The 23131-nt window shown below is 44.7% G+C and overlaps 1 protein-coding gene across 1 annotated transcript in view; it reads right to left on the bottom strand.

Moving 5' to 3' along the window:
* The window catches only part of LOC119263579 (poliovirus receptor homolog), a 96646-nt gene that overhangs the window by 17983 nt on the left and 55532 nt on the right, over window positions 1-23131 (bottom strand). The gene's annotated exons all lie outside the window — the stretch shown is intronic.

Below are 23131 nucleotides of genomic sequence, written 5' to 3'. Positions count from 1 at the left end.
AATCTCTCCCATCCCAGAGCTCATTTCAGATAACATGAATTTATCCAAACATGTAAAATGTAAAAAGAGTCTCAGCTTCTGGAGCAACACACACACATTACTAAGACCGCCCTTCTCAATATCAGATCTTCACAAACAAGTCTCATTTGATTAATGATTTCATTACAGCTCATGGGCTTGACTTTATCCTTTTAACAGAAACGTGGTTGGGTGAATGTAGCGTGAAACCATACTGATCAGCTCAGCTCGACCCAACTTTAATTTCAGAAATGTCTCAAGCGCTGGCAAGAAAGGTGGAGGTGTACCTGCTCTATCTGATGATGCTTTCCAATCCAAGAAATTACCATTGGGGGATTTCACATCATTCTAGAAAGGGGCTCCAAGAACATTAGTAGTAATTGTCTACAGGCCTCCAAAGTACAATGCTAATATTATATATATTTTTTATTTCCATTGATTTGGATCATTTTATTATTGCTGGTGATTTCAGACAAATCCCAATGAAAGTCATGCCAAGGAACTATAGACTACATGTGCTGTATTGGACTCTCAGCATGTGACCAGGAGCACACACAGCCATGGTCACATGCGGGATGTGGTCATCTCAAAGAGTCTCACCATCTCAGCCCCTGTTAAAGATGCAGCTTTCTCAGATTATCTAACCGTTTTCTTTGAAATGTGGACTTCACTAAACATCAAGATCAGATAGGTCTGCTTTAAGAAAAGGTTCTTAAATGACAGCACAGCTACACTTTTCATCAGAAGAATGTGCTCTGCACCCTCTGAGCTTCATACTCTTAATGGTTTGCTGGAGATCTTCCACTTCATATTATGGATGAGATACACCAGTTAAAGTTAAACATGCCAACAAAAACCTCAGAGTAATGCTGCTGCAGTTCAGCAATGTAGGAAGGCTGAACACAGATGGTGTAAAACCATGAGATTCACAAAGAAGCCTTCAAAGACAGGCTGCATGATTATAACACTAATGCGCAGAGCTAGACAATCCCTCTCCTCTAGCATCAGCAACAATATAATATAATGAGTTTGCATACTTTGAACTAAAAGCCATATCAGACAAGCGATTAACACGTCAAACCTTATAAAGGTGCATATCCTACCACTCATATTTCATTCCTCCCTCTGAGGTCCATTTATATAGCCTGTGTGGGTTTATGTCCCAAAAAAAAAAAACATTTGATCTTGTGATGATGTAAGACCACCTTACACACCACTAGCCCACTGAAACATTCGCCCAAAGAGACTTTTTCTAAAAAAGACATTTAAACAACGAACTTGAACCTGGTACTTACCTGTGTCCTTTTTAGGAGTGGCAGTGCACGGGTCACCCAGCCTTTAAAGCCCCCAAGTGGACTTGAGGACAAGGCTGGCGCAGGGGGGTCCAGTATACCAATTAAAGCCAATTAAACCAATTAAAGTAAAACATTTATTATGACATTTTAATGTGAACAAACGGAGTATGCTTACCTGTAACATCTGAATGCATGCATGTCCATCACTCAAACCGGTTATATGAATATATGTGATGATCTACCTTTTTAAACTCCTTTAGATCTACCCCCTTGAGAATGTATAGTCTCGTTGGTTTAGTCCGGGGCGGGCTAATGAGTATATAAGGGGTAGAATGGCTAATGGCGAGAGGAGCTTGGAGGGACTGAGAGGCTGAGTTTGTCTCTGGAGGACAGAGTGAATATACTCGAGAGGCGGTTACGGATTGGGGTTCAGTGAACCTCCTAATCTAACCAGTGGTAGCATCAAGCCACTAAGAGCCGAGCTTACCTCCAAGCCAAAGTGTATAGAGTGTATTGTCGTTGTTTGTTTAGTGTTTGTTTAGTTTTCTTTTGGTTTTTTTTTTGGGGTGCACAATAAATCATTCACCTTTTGGAACCCCAAGTCTGGTTTGAGGAAGCTTATTTACCACCACTCACTGTTTGCCGAGGTACCTCTTGTCCACACGACCCACATTACCACAGATCTGTTAACAAAAGTGGAAATTTGAAGGCGGAAATATTCTGCAGTGAAGGTAAAACTGTGTCTATTTAAAGACTCACAAACAAGTATTTAAACATAAAAAGTAATGTAACTGAGGAAGATCTGAACAGCGTCTGTTCAGTCGCTTAAGCTCAGTTTCTACTGACTTGCTCCGCCCTGTTAACAGAACCGAGAGATGCTCAAAGACGTGTGAAGATGGGTGGAGACTTCACAACCACAGAAGAGCTGACCTCAGTTTAAAACCAAAGCTCCACAGCTTTAACAGAGTTAATCACACAAATAAGCTCTGATGAAGATCTTCAGCTTAAAGCTGCAGTTAGTCTGAATGTTCTGGAAGTGTAAGAGATTATAAAACGTTATCAGTTATTAATCTTTAGCTCCTGCAGCTCTGCTGTTCGTTCTAAAGCCACTTCCTGAGACTGAATTGCGCCAAATGTATTAAAATGTTCTGAAAAACACTGAAACTGTTAAATGTTGAAGGGTTTTTAGTCTCTACACGTTAATCTGACGCAGATGTAGATCAACGCTGTGGAGCACAAACACATTAAGAGCAGAAATGGAAATAAATGGAAAGTTTACCTGCCAGTAAAATGAGGATCAGTGCTGCTGGAATATTTACTGAGCTCTGGGAAAACATGGCAGCATCGCTCTTCAGACCCAGCGGATACCTGAAGGTCCAGAAGGTCCAGAAGCTCCTCACTCTGACTCTCCTACACTTATGAACTGCTCTGATCTCAGCAGAGAGAAAGTCAGCAGAGACACTGAAGACGTGATCTGCACTGTGTGGTCTGTCGTCACTCCTCCCCTTTCAGCTCAGAGTCGCTTCCTCTTCCACTCGACTCCCTCAGAAAGACGTCTGAGTGAGATCATTTTATTCCTGTGATTCTCTGTGAGGACCATCTCATCACCGTCACATCAGAACCCACTGCCATACACTAAAGTCCAGAACGCCGCCACTTCAGAGAGGAAAGGGTCAGTTATGACAGCAGTGATATGAGATGAAGCTCCTCTTCTAAACGGCTCTATTTCTGTCCTTTTATCTCCAGAAAGGTTCATGATGTTCTAGCAGGTTTGGACTCTCCTGGGTCCTGATATTCAACTTCTAACACCTTCATCTGTTTGATGGCCATCATCTTAAACGCTGCTCTCTCACTCTAATTTACTTCTTGCTAATTTTGGACCCAGAAGGAGAACCTCTGTTTTGTTACTGTTTAATAGGAGGGAGTTGCGTGACATCCAGCCTTTCACGTCTTTTACACAGTCCTCTATTTTCTTTAACCTGTATTTGTCATCAGGTTTGGCTGATCTGTACAGTTGAGTATCGTCTGCATAACAATGAAAGTTTACGCCATGATTACTTATAACTGTGCCTAACGGTAACATGTATAGGGTAAATAATAATGGTCCTAATATAGACCCCTGCGGAACTCCAAATCTCACTTTTGAATAAGTGGAAGATAAATTGTTTACCCTAACGAACTGATAACGTTCTGATAGGTAAGATCTGAACCATGATAGGGCCGTCCCTGTGACTCCAACCATGTTTTCTAACCTCTCTAGGAGAATATTGTGGTCTATTGTATCAAAAGCCGCGCTGAGGTCAAGTAGCACTAAGAGAGATATGTAGCCTTGATCAGAGGCAAGAAGAAGATCATTAGTTATCTTAACTAGAGCGTCTCAGTGCTGTGGTGTGGCCTGAATCCAGACAGAAATTTTTCATATATATGGTTCTATAAGTCCATAAAAGCTTCACTGGTGAGAGTTCCTGGGATTTCTGTTCAGTACCTGCCTGATTTTGTGTGATTTGGGAAATCACATTAAACAGAACTCTAGGATTATACTTATTATTCTCGATCAGCGAGGCCAGATATGCTGAGCGAGCTTCAGTGAGAGCATTTCTATCCTCTATAAGGCCGTCCTTCCAGGCAGAGCGGAACACTTCCAGCTTGGTTTGACGCCATTTCCGCTCTAATTTCCGAGCTGTTTGTTTTAAGGTCCGGGTTTTATCGTTGTACCACGGGGCTTTTTCTGCCTTATTCTTTTTATTTTAAGTGGGGCCACATTTTCTAAAGTGGATCTGAAGGTATTTTCTAAATAATCGGTTAGTAAATCTAGTTCCATTGGGTCTGATGCAGTGGAGACTGGGGTTGATAACTCTGGGAGATTTTCTATAAATTGTAGGGCAGTAGAAGATTTTATTGAGCGCTTTGTTGAATAACGAGGGGACGTATATATGTTATGGCTGAGTCGTAGCTCATATGAATTTAGGTAATGGTCGGAGATTGCTGAGGTTTGCGGTAGGATATTAAGCTTTTCTATGTTAAGACCTCGTGTCAAATCTAAATCTAACGTATGACGACAGTCGTGTGTAGGCCCTGCTGCATTTTGGGTAAAACCAACAGAGTCTAGGATTGAGGTAAATGCCCTTTTAATGGGTCGTCTACCTTCTCAAAGTGAATATTAAAATCTCCTACAATTATTACTTTATCATTACACACAGCCAGGTTTGCAGCGAAGTCACTAAATTCTTTTATAAATTCAGAGGCGCCCCCTGGTGGCCTGTAAATGTTAAATAATGAACACGTCTTTTTTGTGACCGGATTTGTGACGTGAATAGAGAGAACCTCAAAGGAAGTGAAGGCATCACATTGTTTCTGACTGATATCGAGAGTATTTTGGTAGATTATACAGACTCCACCTCCCTTGCCTGATAATCTTGGCCTATGTGCATAATTATAGCCTGCAGGCGTGGCTTCATTTAAAGCTGAATATTCATCTGGTCTCACCCGTTTCAGTGAGACAAAAAAAGTCAAATTTATGATCGCTTATAATTTCATTTACAACGACTGCTTTAGAGTTTAGTGATCTTATATTGAGTAGTCCAAGTTTTAGGTCTAAAGTGTTAGTGCGATCATCAGAATACAGTTAAATATTGATTACCTGATGATTCATTGTGGGAGAATTGTAGAATGTGAAGAACATTAGTCAGCTAAAATAACTGACCATCTCAAATAACCACTTTCATTCAAACACACTAGATTTCCAAAGGTTTTCACTCACCCATCCAGATCACTGAATCCATAGTGCGCAGAGGTCACCGACTTTCTGCAGAGTCAATCACTACAGACCTCCAAACTTCATGTGGCCTTCAGATCAGCTCAAGAACAGCGTAGAGAGCTTCATGGAATGGGTTTCCGTCCGGTCTGTTTACTGGGTCTAATGTCTGTAATTTATCGTATTTATTGTGTCTAGATTAATTGTTGTTGCGCACTCTCTCTGCACGGTCACACTGTGTACTCTGTGTTCCTTGTTGCTCCGTGATGATCCTGGAGGAACGGGATTTCACTCCACTGTGTACCTGTGCAGAGATGGACTGACAGTAAAAGCCTCTTAACTTGACTCAAGATCTAAAAGCTAAAACCTAAATTAACAGCCCAAACCATTACCACCATTACCACCACTGGGGCTACAGGGGTATGGATAATTTCAATGATTGTGAAATATACGATTCAGCCATGGGTGTTTCTATCTGGGAAAATGTCCTGTAAACCTCACGGGCTGAGATGTCGTGTGTATTTGGGAATAATTTTGGAGGCAAATGAAGGTGGAATAGAGATAAAAGCAGCAGAGAGGTTTGAGTGTAATTTAGTGTGAGCAGGTGTGGAAGAGCCTCTATACGTGTATGAAGGAGGGTTGGCTCCTACCCCTTGGTCGACGATACGCTCGCGCAGGCATGAGCGGCGTCCCCCCACGGTTGATGTAGATGCATTGAGAGTTATACTGCATGGCGCACGCATGGGGCCCGACGCAGGAAGCGCGGGGCAGACAGGCTGAGCAGCAGAAAATAACCACTCAGTGTCTGGACTGGCAGGAGGGGAAGTGTGCTGCTGCAGTGACACTCACCAAAACTCAAAATTCTCTATTTGAACCATTTGATGTAACTAGCACATATGGTAATGTACAGGCACTGCACAGTCCTTTGATAAAGATGGGGTTGTTTAGGGCCGTGGGGGTTGTTTAGGGCCATGGTGTGTTGTTTAGGGCCGTGGTGTGTTGTTTGGGGTTGTTTAGGGCCGTGGGGGTTGTTTAGGGCCGTGGGTGGTGTTTAGGGCCGTGGGGGGTGTTTAGGGCCGTGGGGGGTGTTTAGGGCCGTGGGGGTTGAAATGTCAGAAACTTCAGGTTTGGCAAAATCAGGGAAATATAAAGTGAGTCCGAGCACCGGGGAATAGCACCTTAAAGGCAGACTGGGAAGAGTTTTGATTTGATGCTTGTCAGACGAGCAGAGCTGCAGGGAAGATACTGCGGCGTTGTTGTTTACCTGCTGTTAGAAAAATCAGTATTATACTTTATGTTAATGATGAGTTTCATATCAATATAGAAACCACGTACTAACAAATAGCGTAATGCTCATTAATGCTCCGCTGCTCTAGCCGGACACTTTGTCTCACCCCTGGCCTCTTAGTGCACTTCTCCTTCTTTGCCATACTAAGACGAGTATACCGATATCAAATTTATACCGTTATCAAATTCAAAATGAGTGAATATTTGCAAAAAACAATGAAGTTTATCTTTTTGATCATTAAATATCTCGTCTTTGTAGTGGATTCAGTTGAATAAGGGTTGAAAAGGATTTGTAAATCATCGTTTTCTGCTTTTATTTATGTTTTATTCAACGTCCCAACTTCACTGGAATTGGGGTTGTAAATGTAGATCTAGAATTATTTGTGGATGGCTCGGCCTCCAGGGACGGCTCGGGAACGAACAGAGTGGGTTATACAGCACAGCCAATCATGCATGCTCTCTTGGTGAAAGCGCTGCTGGAAGCGGTGCTGCTCCCCAAAACGGGAACAATAGTTAAATGTCAGGGCCACTCTAAAGAAAAGACGGCTGTTGCACGCGCCAATGCTGCAGCAAAACCAGCACCGCTGACCTGTACTAAGCCACAGGCCCGCTTCCTCTCTCGAGTAACTGTAGAAAACCCACAAGCGCTTTCATTAATAGACATGCAGACGGCTTCCACAGCACAAGAAAAGGCCCTGTGGGCCAGTCGGGCTGTGTGAAAGTTGACGGAGTCTGGCGAGGCCCCAACCACAAACCATGTGTGCCGAGGGCTTATTTCCATTATTTCGCTCAATTGACGCATGGCAAGGCCAAAGGGGGCAACGATGGATGAAATGAAAAGGTATTGGTAGACAAAAGGTTTCTCTAATTCTCAAAAAAGTGTCTTATTTGTGCACAACATAGCAGCACCTCAGGCATTAAACTACCACAGGGACTGCACCAACCCCAACAGAACCATTTCAACATTTGCAAAAGGATTTCACTGAACTCTCCCTCTGTGACTTCTAATAAAGTTCTATGGATGGTTCTATGTAGAATCATTTTCTTTATTAATGCCAGGTTCTAAAGATGGCGCCGGTGTTCGTGGCGTGCCGTCTGTTGCTCTTAGTTTGGTGGGCGGTTTTTTTTTGTTGTTATCATTAGTAACTGAGTCGATTAACTCACTTTTAGTTTCTGATCGCAGATCTTTATTGAATATTGGATCTGTAGCTGGAAATCGTGGGCAAGGAGATCATAACTGGAGCTTTCCGCGTCCTCCCTTTTTAGCAGGCATACCTGCTCACCTGCGGCGGGAACCAGGCGGGTCTGCTGGTGAAATTAAAAGTGCATGTAGCAGCTAACACTGGATCCCGGGCACATAATGTGGGAACGGACTCCGAGTTTACGCACCACTCAACATCTAACTGGTACTTCCCTAGACCTGCGTTTGTCTGGCTCAGATCCCTTGGGCTCCGAGGAAGTGGAACGGATTCCTGTTGTTTTCCCCCCCCGGCGTCGTGGGAGAGGGGTGAATCTGCAAAATCTTCGCCCCCTGGGCTGGGTACCCCGGGCGGCTGTCCCTCTGACCCCGACTCCCACAAGGATAGCCCTCGTAAACGCCAGATCTGTCAGTAACAAGACCTTCATTCTTAATGACTTTTTTACCACACATACGCTGGATTTGATGTGTGTAACCGAGACCTGGACCAATGCTGGTGAGCTGAGTGTTTTTAGTGACTTTCTGCCTGCAGACTGTTCATTTTTTCATGCTCGGAGCACTGGACGCGGGGGTGGCGTAGCAAGTATTTTTAGAGACAAGCTCAGCTGTAGAAAGTTGTCAGCACCGTCCTACTGTAGCTTTGAACTCCTGCTGTTTGAACTGGAGTGTTCCCACTCAATTGCCTGCGCCATAATTTATCGCCCCCGAAATACAACAAGGATTTTATAAATGACTTTTCGGGCTTTTTGGCGGATTTTATGCTCAAGCATGACAGGGTTTTAATTAGGGGAGATTTTAATATTCATGTGTGTTGTCCAGATAAGCCTTTGGCTAAAGGATTCCTGGATCTGGTGGACTCTTAATCTTGTACAGTCAGTAAGGGGCCCTACTCATGAACAGGGGCATACTCTCGATCTGGTCTTATCTTTTGGTGTCCCTGTTGACAATCTTGAACTGCATGATGCCGTGTTCTCAGATCACAGTCCTATCGTGTTTGAAACATCCTGGGTTAGTGCTGTTGCTCCCTCTATAAGGGGTCGGGACACTCGTACGTTAAATGCGAATACTGCTGAACGTTTTATTGCTGCTTTTAATACTGTAGAGACTTGTAATGTACCTTCTGAATGCTGTGATACCAATAACCTACTAGCAGCCTTCCAGTCTACCTGTAGTAATCTGTTAGACTCTATAGCTCCGTTTAAATTCATTCCTTCTAAGCCTAAAAACGAGCCATGGCTCAACTCCACTACTCGTGCAGTCAGGCAAGAATGTAGAAAAGCAGAACAGAAATGGAAAAAGGATGAGCTACAGGTATCCTATGAAGTGCTTAGGGAAAGCTGGTTTAAGTACCAAAAGACAGTGAAAGCTGAAAAAGTCTCATATTTTTCCACCATTGTCAAAAACAACAGCCATAAACCTCGTTCACTGTTTAAAACCATAGATTCTGCTCTGAACATTAAAAACCCTGCACACCTCAAATCCTCTGTAAACATTTGTGAAACATTTTCACAGTTTTTTACTGAGAAAATCACAAACTTAAGATCTGCTATTAAATGCACCTCCTTTGCTCCCCCTATCTTAGTGACTTGTCCTACTGTCTTTGAGCAGTTTGAGCCTGTCACCTTCTTGGAATTGAAAGGAATTATTGGGCAATTGAAAACGAGTTCCTGCCTTTTAGATGCTTTGGATTCTCGATTTTTTAAGGAAGTCTTTGACACTATAGGGCCTGAGGTCGTAGCCATCATTAATAGTAGCCTACGCACGGCAACAGTTCCCGCCTATTTGAAAAAGGCATTGATCCATCCAATCATCAAAAACCTAGTTTGGATCAGTCTGTGGATCAGTTTGGATCAGTCTCTCTAATTACAGGCCTATTTCCAAACTTCATTTTACGTCAAAAATTTTTGAGAAAGTTGTGTTCTTACAGCTGAAACCTTACCTAGACAGAAACCAAATCTATGAGATTTTCCAAACTGGCTTTAGAGCACTCCACAGCACAGAAACAGCCCTTTTGAAAATTTTGAATGATTTGCTAATGATTACAGACTCGGGTGACTGTGCTATTCTTATTCTTTTAGATTTAACAGCTGCCTTCGATACAATTGACCATAATATCCTTGTTGAGCGTTTAGAGAGTTCCGCTGGTATTAAAGGCCTTGCTTTAAAGTGGTTCCAGTCTTATCTATCAGACAGGAGTTTTGTTGTTAGTAGTGGGGAGGCCCTCTCGTCTGCAGCATCTCTCTCATGTGGGGTTCCCCAGGGTTCAATCCTGGGCCCCTTTTTATTTACAGTATATGCTGCCATTAGGGGCTATTTTTAGAAAATATGGAATCTCCTACCATTGTTACGCTGATGATACCCAGATTTATTTACCACTAAAGAAAAAGGATACTACATCATTGACCACTTTTACTGCCTCGAGGAAATAAAGGCATGGATGGCTTTAAACTTTTTAAATCTAAATGAGGCCAAGACAGAAATTCTATTTGGTCAGGAGAGACCTTCATGTAGTCCTCAATGGAACTTGGGCCAATGGCAGACTTTTATTCAGGCCTCGGTCAAAAATCTGGGCGTTATATTCGATGAGGGTTTTAAATTTGACAAGCAGATAAAGGCAGTAGTTAAGTCCAGTTTTTACCCACAGACTTTGAGACAGTAATTCATGCATTTATTTCCACAAGGCTCGATTATTGTAATTCACTATACATTGGTGCTGGTCATTCATTGGTTGCTAAGCTACAGTTGGTGCAAAATGCTGTAGCGAGGCTTTTAACGCGTACATCCCGGAAAGAGCATATCACTCCGGTCCTGGCTTCACTTCTTTGGCTCCCGGTTGTTTTTAGAATACAGTATAAACTTCTGCTTTTAGTGTATAAGTCCCTGCATGGCTTAGCTCCCAGTTATTTGGCTGAATTGCTTGTGCCTTATGTTCCGGCACGGGCCCTAAGATCTGCCGATCAGCTTCAGCGGGTGGTCCCCAAGTCGAGGCTGATACAGAGGGGGGACCGAGCGTTTGCTGTGGCAAACTGTGGAATGAGCTGCCGCTGCAGATTCGATTGGCACCCACTCTGTCACGCTTTAAATCTAGTCTTAAAGCTCATTACTGTTCCACGGCTTTTATGTCATTTGTTTTATCTCTTTTAAATTGTTTTTACTAGTACTGTGTTTAAGGTTTGTAATTGTGCAGCACTTTGGTCAACTAACGTTGTGTAAAATGTGCTCTATAAATAAATTGACATTGACATTGTGAGGTGAAGAGGTATGTCCTGAAATTGCACTGCTCGTACCTTGCACAAAGGCGGAGGTAGCGGTCCTGCTGCTGGGTTGTTGCCCTCCTACGGCCTCCTCCATGTCTCCTGGTGTTCTGGCCTGTCTCCTGGTAGCGCCTCCAGCCTCTGGACACTACGCTGACAGACACAGCAAACCTTCTTGCCACAGCTTGCATTGATGTGCCATCCTGGACGAGCTGCACTACCTGAGCCACTTGTGTGGGTTGTAGGGTCCGTCTCCTGCTACCACGAGTGTGAAAGACCACCAACATTCTAAAGTGACCAAAACATCAGCCAGAAAGCAGAAAGGTGCTGAGAAGTGGTCTGTGGTCCCCACCTGCAGAACCACTCCTTTATTGAGCGTGTCTTGCTAATCGCCAGTAATTTCCACCTGTTGTCTGTTCCATTTGCACAACAGCTGTGAAATTGATTGCCACCAGTGTTGCTTCCTAAGTGGACAGTTTGATTTCACAGAAGTTTGATTTACTTGGAGTTATATTGTGTTGTTTAAGTGTTCCCTTTATTTTTTTGAGCAGTATATATATATATATATATATATATATATATATATATATATATATAGACAGGTTCCTCCTGCAATACGGGGAAGACCCATCGCCATCCCGGGTGATGGCCACCTCCAAATCCATCACTAAAGAACTTTGTCTCGTCTGCTGCTGTTTGGGCATTCCCAAAGGTATTTTCATGGACCAAGGCACTACATTCGTATCGCAGCCCATTGCTGACCTCTGCAGGCTATTTCAGGTAAAGCACTTACACTTCAGTATATCACCACCAAACCGATGTCAGTGCAGCTGGTCGATAGGCATTCAGTCCTGTCGGTTGCTTTTTCTTGGGGAACCACACAAGATGTTTTTCTACGTTGGAAATGGACACAATGGAGCAGGAGAGGAGCCGTCGTCAAATGGCACAAAGAACTGGTTCAACTCATTCGCCCATTCACGCTTTCCCTCTGCTGGAACAGGGCTGCGCTGGTTGAAGCCAGTGATGTCTTTTAGGCCTCTCCAGACATCATGAGTGTTATTCAGCTCTAATTTGTAATCCAGCTTGGACTCGTCCTCTTCTTTGACCTTCTTAATTGAGGTTTTAAGCTCTTTTATACCCTCTTCAGATCCTCCCTATCTGCTGCCATGAATGCTATTTTCTTCTGGTTCAACAGAGGCTTTAAGTCACTGGTGACCCAGGGTTTGTTGTTCGGAAAGCACTGGACAGTCCTGGAGAGTCCACACAGCAGTTGATGTAGTCAGTGATGCATGATGTTACTTCATCAATGTCCTCACCATGTGGTTCACACAGGACATCCCATTGTGTAGCCTCCAGAAAGCCCCTCAGTGATTCTACAGCCTCAGGTGACCACTTCCTTACTGCCCTTGTGGTCACTCCCTGTCTCTGAACTAGGGATTTAGATCAGGAGTTGAGATGGACCAGGTTATGGTCTGATCGACCCAGTGGGGGGAGAACTGTGGATTTATATGCTTCCTTGACACTGGCATACAGCAGGTCTGGAGTCTTGTTCTCTCTTGTCTTGCAGTCCACAAACTGGCTGAAAGTGGGCAGACATGATGAGAGGGTAACATGGTTGAAGTCTCCAGACACCGCGATGAATGCACTGGGGCTCTGGTTTTGCACCCTTGCAATGGTCGAGTGGATGACATCACACGTTAGCAGAAGGTGGATGTCCACAGTACGGCATGAGAAAACTCATGTGGGAGATAATACGGACGCATATCTACAGCACAGTTCAATGTCCAGCTTACAGATTACTTCTTTAACTGCGATGTGAGCAGGATTACATCATCTGTTAATGAACACAGCCAGCCTTCCTCCCTTCTTACCAGTTTACTTGTGGTCCTTCTGCCCTCACAGTAGTAAAACCATTCATCTGAACATGAGCGTGAGGTATTCACGGGCTCAGCCAAAACTCAGTGAAGCACAGAATGCCGCATTCCTGGTATTCCTGTTGTGTCCGTGTTAGAGCAGAGAGTTCGTCCATTTTGTTAACCAGTGACCGTACGTTCCCCATCATTATTCCTCAGGGTCAGCATCACAGAGAACCTCAACACCAACTCCACAGCCAAGAGAGTCCAGCAGCACCTCTACCTCCTGCAGAGACTGAGGAAGGCAGATCCCCCCTCCCACCCCCATCATCACCTGGTTTGAGAATTAATTGGATGGATGGATGGATGGATGGATGCTTTATTGGTCCTGAAGGAAATTTAGCAGCCAGTGGCAGTCGCACAACAAAGGACATGCATAGTAATAAGGGTGTAAACAATAAACAGGAAGAATAAATATTTAAAAAATCACATCTAAATGCAAATATAATAGAAATGCATCTGTAACCTAAGATGAAAGACACAGCGCAATAATGACTGTACCAGGAGGCACTGGTAACAGTATATATTGACAATGCTGGATAAATATGTGCAGATTTTGGTACCAAAATAAAGAGTCTAGGTGTGACTACAGAAAGTGCAGTATGTACAGGAAGGTGTTCAGATGTGCAGATGGACAAAAAGAAACCTACAGATTTTAGCCTGAGATAAAACCCAAGATTTAACATGAGATGTTAAACCAACACACACTCACACACACACACACACACACACACACACTCACACACATTAGATGCAGATCTGTCTTTGGGGGAGCTGCATGAGGCTCTCCAGGGCATGGAGAATGGTCGGGCGCCAGGTATTGCTGGTCTCCCAGTCACATTTTACATAGTGTTTTGGTCAGTCTTGGGTCAGAAGGTGCTGAGTGTTCTCCAGAGCAACATATGTGAAGGGACGCTTCTGCTGAGCTGTCGGAGGGCCGTTCTGACCCCGCTACCCAAGAAGGGGGACCTTACTGAACTGAAGAACTGGCGCCCCGTCTCGCTGTTGTGCACTGACAGTAAGCTGCTCTCAAAAGCGTTAGCCTCAAGCCTGGGGAAGGTGATGGAGCAGGTGGTGCACCTTGACCAGACGTACTGTGTGCCTGGAAGGTCAATGTTTGACAATATATATCTAATTTGTGATGTTTTGGAAGTCTTCGGACTATTGGGCCTAAAGACTGGTCTCATTGTTTTGGATCAGGAAAAGGCATTTGACTGGGTTGAACATGGCTATCTGTTGAAAGTTCTGGAGAACTTTGGTTTCAACCCAGGTTTTATAGCCATGATCAAGGTTTTGTACAGTGACATTGAGAGTGTACTCAAAGGTACTGGTGGTTTGTGAGCTCCTTTTACAGTCACAGAGGCATCAGGCAGGGCTGTGCTCTGTCTGGCATGTTGTACTCTCTGGCCATTGAACCTCTGCTGTGCAAACTGAGAGACTGCATCTCCGGTTTGTCCATACCTGGCTGTTCTACTCCACTGTGTGTCTCACTGTATGCAGATGACCTTGTTGTGATAGCAAGCACCCAGGCTGATGCGGATGTTTTAGCTGGAATTTTAAACAATTTTAGGGTTTTATCATCTACAAAAGTCAATTGGACCAAGAGTGAAGCAGTTTTGGTTGGAGAATGGGATGGTGGGGAACCCACGCTTCCAGACGGATTGATGTGGAGAAAGGGTGGAAGACGTCACTGCGAGGCTGGGGATGAGATCTGCATGTTGTGGCTCACCTGCTTGAGGGCTGGAGGACAGCACTCTCTCCTGAAGAACGGAAGCAGTTGTGGGACTACAGTGCAGGGGCGCTCGGTCCTACGGAGCATGACCCATTCCCGGACATCTATATCACGCCGGATATGCATGACTGTGAAGGCCCCTTTCTGGAGTGTGAGGGGGGTCTGCGATGAGCCTGGGGACAGTGTCTAGTAAGCTGGTAAGAACCGACACACCATGGCGTGATGTTTTAACCTGAGTGATGACGTGAAGCCAGAGTGGAGAGCACGGTGTAAACCACCACTGAGCAAAGCGGCTGACCTGCAGTGGAGGATTGTACACGGTGTCGTCTCGGTCCGCGCGCTCACTTCTGCTTTAACCCTGAGAGTTTACCACACTGTCCGTGTTGTCCTCAGAGAGACGGTGCTTAATGCTTTCATGCTCTGTTTTAGGCTTTGCTGTGTTTGAAGTTTTAAAGCACGTTCTTACGTCTGTTAATGTGACTTTACACTGCAGGCTTTTATCCTCGGCTTTAAGAACGTCAAGAGAGAGAAATCCTAAAGCCAACTGATCAACTTCCTCCTGGGGCCGGCGGAGATGGCCGTGTGTATCAGTCGTAAGAACAAGGCTGCACATGGTAGCGACTGCGAGGCCAGTAGGATTCTCTCTAGGCTGGTCAGATCCAGGATTTTAATGGATTTTAATTATCATAAGAGCCTGTATGATGTGGAGGCCTTTGAGGCGTGAAAGGACCGGCCGTTTTTGGTCCGTTTATGAAGAGGAACCAGAGAGTGGATCACCTGTCCTGTGGAATCTCTGTCTCAGCGGGTATGCCCGGTGCAGGAAGACAGAACGACTCTCGTAATCAATCAAAGAGTTTATTAAGTCTTCTGCACAAAGAAAGAAGGGCACTCCTTCTTTTATACAGACACGTCCTGCCCTGTTGCGTACAAGCAAACAGGGCAGACCCAAATAAGTAGTCTAACAATCATAAAATGCTAAGCTGACAGAGACACACTCACGGACCACCGGAACTGCCCAAAGGAGGGGGGCCTCTGCTCTATGTACGATAATCTTACCTACAAAAGGGAACAAATGGTTCTGGACGGAATGTTGTCCCGATAAGAGGAGCAAGTTGTTTGTGCAAACTGCCAAGGACAGTAGCTATGCTTGCTGCAAAGTCTGCTTAGAGCAGAGTTGGAGCAGAGTTAACCCTTTCATTCCCCTCTTTTATGCCTCACTAATTGGTGAGGCATAACACGGCAAGTTACAGTGGTGCGTGAGAACACACATACATATTGTTGGTGCTGGAGATGAGAGGCTGGTATACGGGCCGCGGGGGTCGCATCGCAGAGGCCAGCGCATAGACCCTTTCCATGAGGCATCTGAAAAAAAACAAGGGCCCAAACACAACAACAGCAAAACCATACAGATAACGGGGACAGTCATGGCAAAATAAGGAGTAAGTAGTTAATAAGGAGTTAGTAAGGAGTTAGTAAGGACATATTTAAGAATGTACTGCAAACATGTAGCAAAATCTGTAGTGTTGCAAGTTTTACAAAAATCCTGTGATAAAGAAAGAGAATAATTAATGTGAGGGTAATCATAATGAGTAACATTCAAACAGTCAGGAGACAGACAGGTGTGTGCTACCGCCTGCAGAGTAGCAGAGAGATCCTGAGGGGCCGTGACCATGGAGTGCTTGTTCACACTGGAGGGCATCAGGTGACACACGTAGCAGGAGTCATTGGTGTACTGCTTGGCTGTCCAGTTAGCATACTGCCAGAAAACGTTATCCATGGGGGATCCGCCAGCACGTTCCACCAGGCACAGGATTAATATTAACTGCAACATACTTCTGTAACACAGGACAGGTTAGAGATAGGAAACAAAAATAGTTAGACGTCTAACATGTATATACATCACTGCGGGGCTGACTGACATCTGGAGGCATGAATCCACTGTGGGAAAAGATCAGTTAATACCCCCGTGCGTGTGACAGCGAGTACAGTAGTGGGTTCAGAGAAAGGGGAGTCTGAAAAACCCTTTCTCTCAAATTTCTTGACCAATACCTGATCGCCCAGCTTAAAAGCATGGGTTGGGACCTTGGGAGGGTCTGTGATAGTTTGGTTGACCCTCTCCCAGTATTCATTCAGAACAGTTAACAACCCTGCAGTGTACTCGCTGCGACGCACATCCAAGTCCGCCGTTCCCCCCAGAGCCGTTTTCTGACGCCATGGGAGGGGGAACGGACGTCCCATGACAATTTCATACGGCGACAGACCACCCAGAGTGTCTGTGCGCGCCATCCGCAGTTTGGCCAAAACTACAGGTAAAACCTTCACCCAATTAGTAGTGTTCTGCGTCTGCATGGCCTTTCATAACCGCCCTTTTATAGTCCGATTAACCCTTTCGACCATACCCGAGGATTGAGGGTGATAGGGGATGTGGAAAGCCCAGTCTATGCTCAGGTGCTTCGCGAGCATCTGTGTGACTTTGGAGGTGAACGGTGTGCCTTTGTCGGAGTCTATTCCTAAGGGGACACCGTAACGCGGTATGATTTCTTGACATAGTTTTGTCACGACTGTATTTGCATTTTCTTTATTGCATGGGAACGCCTCGGTCCAACCAAAGATTTATCTATTAAGACCAATAAATATTTGTAAGGCCCTATGTGTGTGAAATCGATTTGCCATTCTTGGAAAGGTGTTTCCGGTTTAGGAAGAACTTGGTGCGGTCCGGCTGGTTTTGGGTTATTCTGTGCATATGTAAGACAACGGTCTAATATGCGATCAACGGCAGAGTTCAAATTGTGAATGCAAAACAATTCGGACATGTCATGCTTTACCCCTCTTCGTTCCCGATGCGAAATACCATGAAAATCGAGAACGAGGAACGGAACACAATGTGCGGGCAGGCACAATCTGCCCAGGGCGTCGCGTAGCGGTTTCACGGCTGGATCGTAGCCCGATGACAGCCAATGCTTGATATCAGAGTCCGAGGCGGTGGCCTGAATACAGTCAAGATCAAGACCAGGAAGTAAGTCGACTGTAAGTGCAGCACAGGAGAAGGAAGCCGAGTTCATAAAAGGGCAAGGGGGGGCCATGAAGAGCTCCGCGTTTCGCGGCAGAGTCGGCGGTATTGTTACCAACAGAGTCAGGGTCGCTACTACGCTGGTGAGCGCGAACTTTAACAACGGCCAGTCGGGAGGGCAGGAAGCTAGCCCTGATCAGGTCCTCGATAAGCGACGCATGGGAAATGGGTTTGTTATCAGTAGTAACGAAACCGCGTTGATGCCAGATTCCCCCAAAATCATGAACTACGTTGAAAGCGCAACGGCTGTCCGTGTATATAGTGACATCTTGGTCTTGAGCCATCCGATGATGGCTCGGAACATGATCCATCAACATAAAATGCAAGGCCAGAAGGCAACGGGGTGGAAGACACGTCAGGGCGAATAGAAGTTTCACCGGCCAGACGGGTCTCGCAGTCCTGCGCGTCTAGAGTGGGACTGGAGGCATCGTGTGGTAACAGAAGTAAACGCATTAAAGCGGAAGAGACAGTATCTAGTGAGGAGTGCGGACGCACAGTGAGCTTTTCGGTGTTCAACAAAATGTTCTCATAGCCTGCACGCCGCTGAGCAGACAAGTGCTGTGTAGAACAGTTATTTAGGAGCTGATAGACCTGATGAGAGGTGTGTAAGGTCAAGTCATGACCTAGAACGATTTTTTCAGCATCCTGTACCATTAGTGCGCACGCCGCGACCGCTCGGAGACAGGACGGAAGGCCTCGGGCCGTAACGTCCAATGTTTTAGAATAATATGCGCAAGGGCGCAAACCTCCCCGCAGTGTTTTTTCATGCGCGGAGCAGTCAGGAATCCACTGTCTGCAGTAATTGATGAGGCCGAGGAAAGACATCATAGCCTGCTTGGTGGCGGGCTTGGGAAGCTGCGTGATGCATGACACTCGGTCAGCGGAGAGGAGGCGTTGACCTTGAGATAGTTCATGACCCAGTTATTGGACCCGGGGTAGGCAGAACTGCAGTTTCTTTAGTGAAACCTTGAAGCCCAGGGTAGCCAAGCGCATGAGGACCAATTTAGATGCCTCAGTGCACGTGGAGCTGTCAGGGGCCGAAATCAGAAGGTCATCTGCATACTGCAGGAGCACAGCAGCCCCGGGGAGGGAAAGGTCAGAAATGAGGTCTCGGAGCGACGCGGCGAACGCCGCAGGCGAGTCGCAGAAACCTTGCGGCAAACGAGACCACGTGTATTGGCGTTGGCGATGAGTGAAAGCGAAAATCGGCTGGGTGTCGGGTTCAACAGGAATGCTGAAAAAAGCAGAACGTCTAAAACAGTAAAAAATGCGTTTTGACACGGAATGGAGGTCAATATCGAAGAGACATCAGGCACAATTGGGGCGATAGGCACGATGGCGTCATTAAGGCGTCGAAAATCTTGAGTGAATCGCCAAGAACCGTCCGGCTTGGGGACTGGGTTAATTGGTGTGTTATACGCACTTTGACATGGGACGACCACACCTAAAGAGAGAAGTTAGAGCAGAGTTAACCCTTTCAAGGCGAGATGGTGCTGTGGTGTGGTTTGGACTACTTAATATAAGATCACTAAACTCTAAAGCAGTCGTCGTAAATTAAATTATAAACGATCATAAATTTGACTTTTTCTGTCTCACCGAAATGGGTTAGACCAGATATTTAGCTTTAAATGAAGCCACGCCTGCAGGCTATATTTATGCACATAGGCCAAGATTATCAGGCAAGGGAGGTGGAGTCTGTATAATCTACCAAAATACTCTCGATATCAGTCAGAAACAATGCAACACTTTTACTTCCTTTGAGGTCCTCTCTATTCACGTCACAAATCCGGTCACAAAAAAGACGTTTTCATTATTTACCATTTACAGGCCACCAGGGGGCGACTCTGAATTTATAAAAGAATTTAGTGACTTTGCTGCAAACCTGGCTGTGTGTAATGATAAAGTAATAATTGTAGGAGATTTTAATATTCACTTTGAGAAGGTAGACGACCCATTAAATAGGCATTTACCTCAATCCTAGACTCTGTTGGTTTTACCCAAAATGCAGCAGGACCTACACACGACTGTAGTCATACGTTAGATTTAGTTTTGACACGAGGTCTTAACATAGACAAGCTTAATATCCTACCGCAAACCACAGCAATCTCCGACCATTACCTAATATATGAGCTACGACTCAGCCATAATATATATACGTCCCCTCGTTATTCAACAAAGCGCTCAATAAAACCTTCTACCGCCCTACAATTTATAGAAAATCTCCCAGAGTTATCAACCCCAGTCTAAACTCCATCAGACCCAATGGAACTAGATTTACTAACCGATTATTTAGAAAATACCTTCAGATCCACTTTAGAAAACGTGGCCCCACTTAAAATAAAAAGAATAAGGCAGAAAAAGCCCCGTGGTACAACGATAAAACCCAGACCTTAAAACAAACAGCTCGGAAATTAGAGCGGAAATGGCGTCAAACCAAGCTGGAAGTGTTCCGCTCTGCCTGGAAGGACGGCCTTATAGAGGATAGAAATGCTCTCACTGAAGCTCGCTCAGCATATCTGGCCTCACTGATCGAGAATAATAAGTATAATCCTAGAGTTCTGTTTAATGTGATTTCCCAAATCACACAAAATCAGGCAGGTACTGAACCAGAAATCCCAGCAACTCTCACCAGTGAAGTTTTTATGGACTTCTTTAATAATAAAATTGATAATATTAGACGACAAATTCAACCCACAGTATCAAATTCAAACCCAGCTTGGCTGTCATCTGACTTGGCTGATATAGAACAAAACTCAGCTGTAGAAAAGAGCCTGGAAACCTTTTACCCACTCCCACAGCTGGAGCTAGAGAAAATTATCTCCTCTGCAAATTGCACAACCTGCACACTCGATGCAATTCCATCAAAATTACTCAAAGAAGTCCTGCCAGTTATTATCACAGCGAGCGACTGAGAGAGCACGTCTGCTAGCTTAGCCAAACACAAGGCTGACTAGCCTGTTGACTTTTAATCACATTTTATTTATTTTAACTTTAGTTATTTATCTTTAATTTGTTATTTATTTATTTTTTAACCTACTGGACTGTCTAAAGACACGGCCCCACTCAGCTCTCCAGCTGGTTGTAGTAGCTGTCTGTGGCTGAGCCAGAAGGTCGCCGAACTCCACCAGATTAAAGACGATGAGGTCTCCTTGACGATCTCCTTAACTCCATGATGGCAACATCTCTGGCGATCAGCGCTGGGTTAGACGGCAGTCTACCTCAAGTGGCTGCTTCGGCTGCGGGGGATGAGGAGCACTGGCCTCGGCTCGGAGCTAAGCCTAAGGCCGTGAAGGTGTACTGCTCCACGCCAAGCTAGGCCGAGCCAGGCCGAGCCATGGTCCGTTGCAGGTGGATGTTCGCGCGATGGTAGGCGCTCCGCCCGCCAGCCGACAATTAGGAAGATCTGTGTAAACAACAGGTTCTCCGTACTGGAAGAGCTGGATGAGGCCACTCCAACAACACCCATCAGAGTGAGCTCTCCAGCCATCAACTTCACCCCCGCTCCATCCACAAACTCCACCGGGCAGCGGGCCGCACCTGACCTGCAGAACTGTGGTTTAGCTCCGTGGGACATCCCCACCTCCAGAAGACCATCCGGCCAAGCTCCCTCCCAGACCCACACCCTGAGCGATCAGCCTGAACCCCCACGAGAAACTGCCGATCAAACAGCACTGATCACCGAGCCGCGACCTCATCGTTTACCCCCGCGACCTCAACAAACCACCCTCATAGTTGGCGACTTGATCGTCAGGAACATTCAGCATCACTCAGCTGCTGTCCACTCAGTCTCTGGTGCAAAGGTCTCTGACATTACGCTGCAGCTTCCCAGTCTTCTAAAGAAACACCATTCAGTGGAGAGGATAATAATCCACGTGGGATGTAACGACATCAGAAACCAGAGCACAGAACTGTTAAAAAAGGACTTCACGTGCCTGCTGTCCTCCATACAAGACTGTGGTAAATCTGTTTTTATTTCTGGACCAATTCCTTCACTAGGAAGAGGCTCAGGTCATTTTAGTAGACTTTTAAACCTCCATTCCTGGCTTCAGAATACCTGCCTTTCCAAAGGTTTGACTTTTATAGACAATTTTCACCTCTTCTGGAACCGCCCCTCCTTCTATGGATCTGATGGGATTCATCCCAATAGGCTGGGTGCTCAGATTTTAGGACACAATATGTTTTACTCTGTTTTTAATTTGAAATGACAACTCAAGACCTACAATGCAAGTTCAATTATACCAGTAGTCATTAATAGTAGGAGACCTAGTGTAGCAGGTCCCTCCCCTCACATGGAGCGAACATGCAAAGGGAACCCGGCCACGACTACTCTGCGTTGTGTTTTAAGGAAAAAAGGAGAACTCGTGACCTCCAATGCCGGTACCAACTGGGAATCCTTTATTGTCTGGATGTAAAAGACAAAAGTCATTGAGAAATAGCCTCCAGCCTCGTGTCTGCCTGCACAAACCTCTCTCTCCTGCAGTACTCTCAGCCAACTCAATCTAGAGTCTCTAACATGAAAGAAACTAGCACTCATACTGTAGCTACATTTCCACTAGGATATTTCTCTTACACATAACATAAAGCAATAAAATAAAAAGCAAAGACCTAACCAGTACAAAAATATATTTAAAAAATTTACATTCAATATATATCCATATGTCTGTATATATATATATATATATATATATATATATATATATATATACATACACACTACTTCATATAATACATCTTTATAAGACTGACTTCAAAGAAACAACAAAGTGCCAAATTGTAAAACAAAAACTCCTGGGATATGTGCAATATTACTTATTTACCACATGAACTTTACCTCATTTTTAATGTTTTTAATGTATACCCTTTTTAATACCTGCTTTTTATAGTATTTTATATGAAACCCTTTTAAAAAACATGGGAACAAACAAAAAGAATAAAACATCTGAGCTAATGAAGCGAGTTTAAAACCTGGATGTAAAAGACAAAAGTCATTGAGAAATAGCCTCCAGCCTCGTGTCTGCCTGCACAAAATCACAGAAAAGGTGGGGGAGGGGGGGTTAGCATTACACATGGCGCCAGCAGCTGTAGCTTGCTAATAATTCTCACCTTTATACTGGAAAATTCCGCCTAAATACACCTCTAATACATCCATCTCATAAAATAAAGGCATTTCGCTTCAATTGTTTTTTAACATTTTTAACGTTGTGTCGAACATTATTTTAACTATTTTACTGGAAACCAAAGTTTCACCGACCTTTCTCCTGCAGTGCTCTCAGCCAAATGAGAAGAGGGTGGCAGATGCAACCGATACAGCAGTAGCTCCGCCCACAAGGGGAAAACGGAGAAAAATAAAATACAATGAAATAATAATTATAAAAACTCAAAAATATATAAATGTTTTAAACACATTTTCTGCCCAACACAACTCAGGATAGTTTCCAACACATAAAATACGAAGATTTTGTGTGAAAAATAAATAAACTAAATTAAATCCGTTACACTAGGACCAGAATTTTGACAAGAAATACCAAGAATCCTCATAATTTTAATGTTTTTATTAATCGTGATAATCTTATCAGCATTAAGCCATCTCTAATTTCCATAAACCCCCAA

Source organism: Pygocentrus nattereri, chromosome 6, assembly GCF_015220715.1.
Source record: "Pygocentrus nattereri isolate fPygNat1 chromosome 6, fPygNat1.pri, whole genome shotgun sequence".
NCBI classification, from domain to species: Eukaryota; Metazoa; Chordata; class Actinopteri; order Characiformes; family Serrasalmidae; genus Pygocentrus; species Pygocentrus nattereri.
The sequence above is the reverse complement of the archived record's forward strand: the minus strand, read 5'-3'. Positions and strand labels throughout refer to the sequence as shown.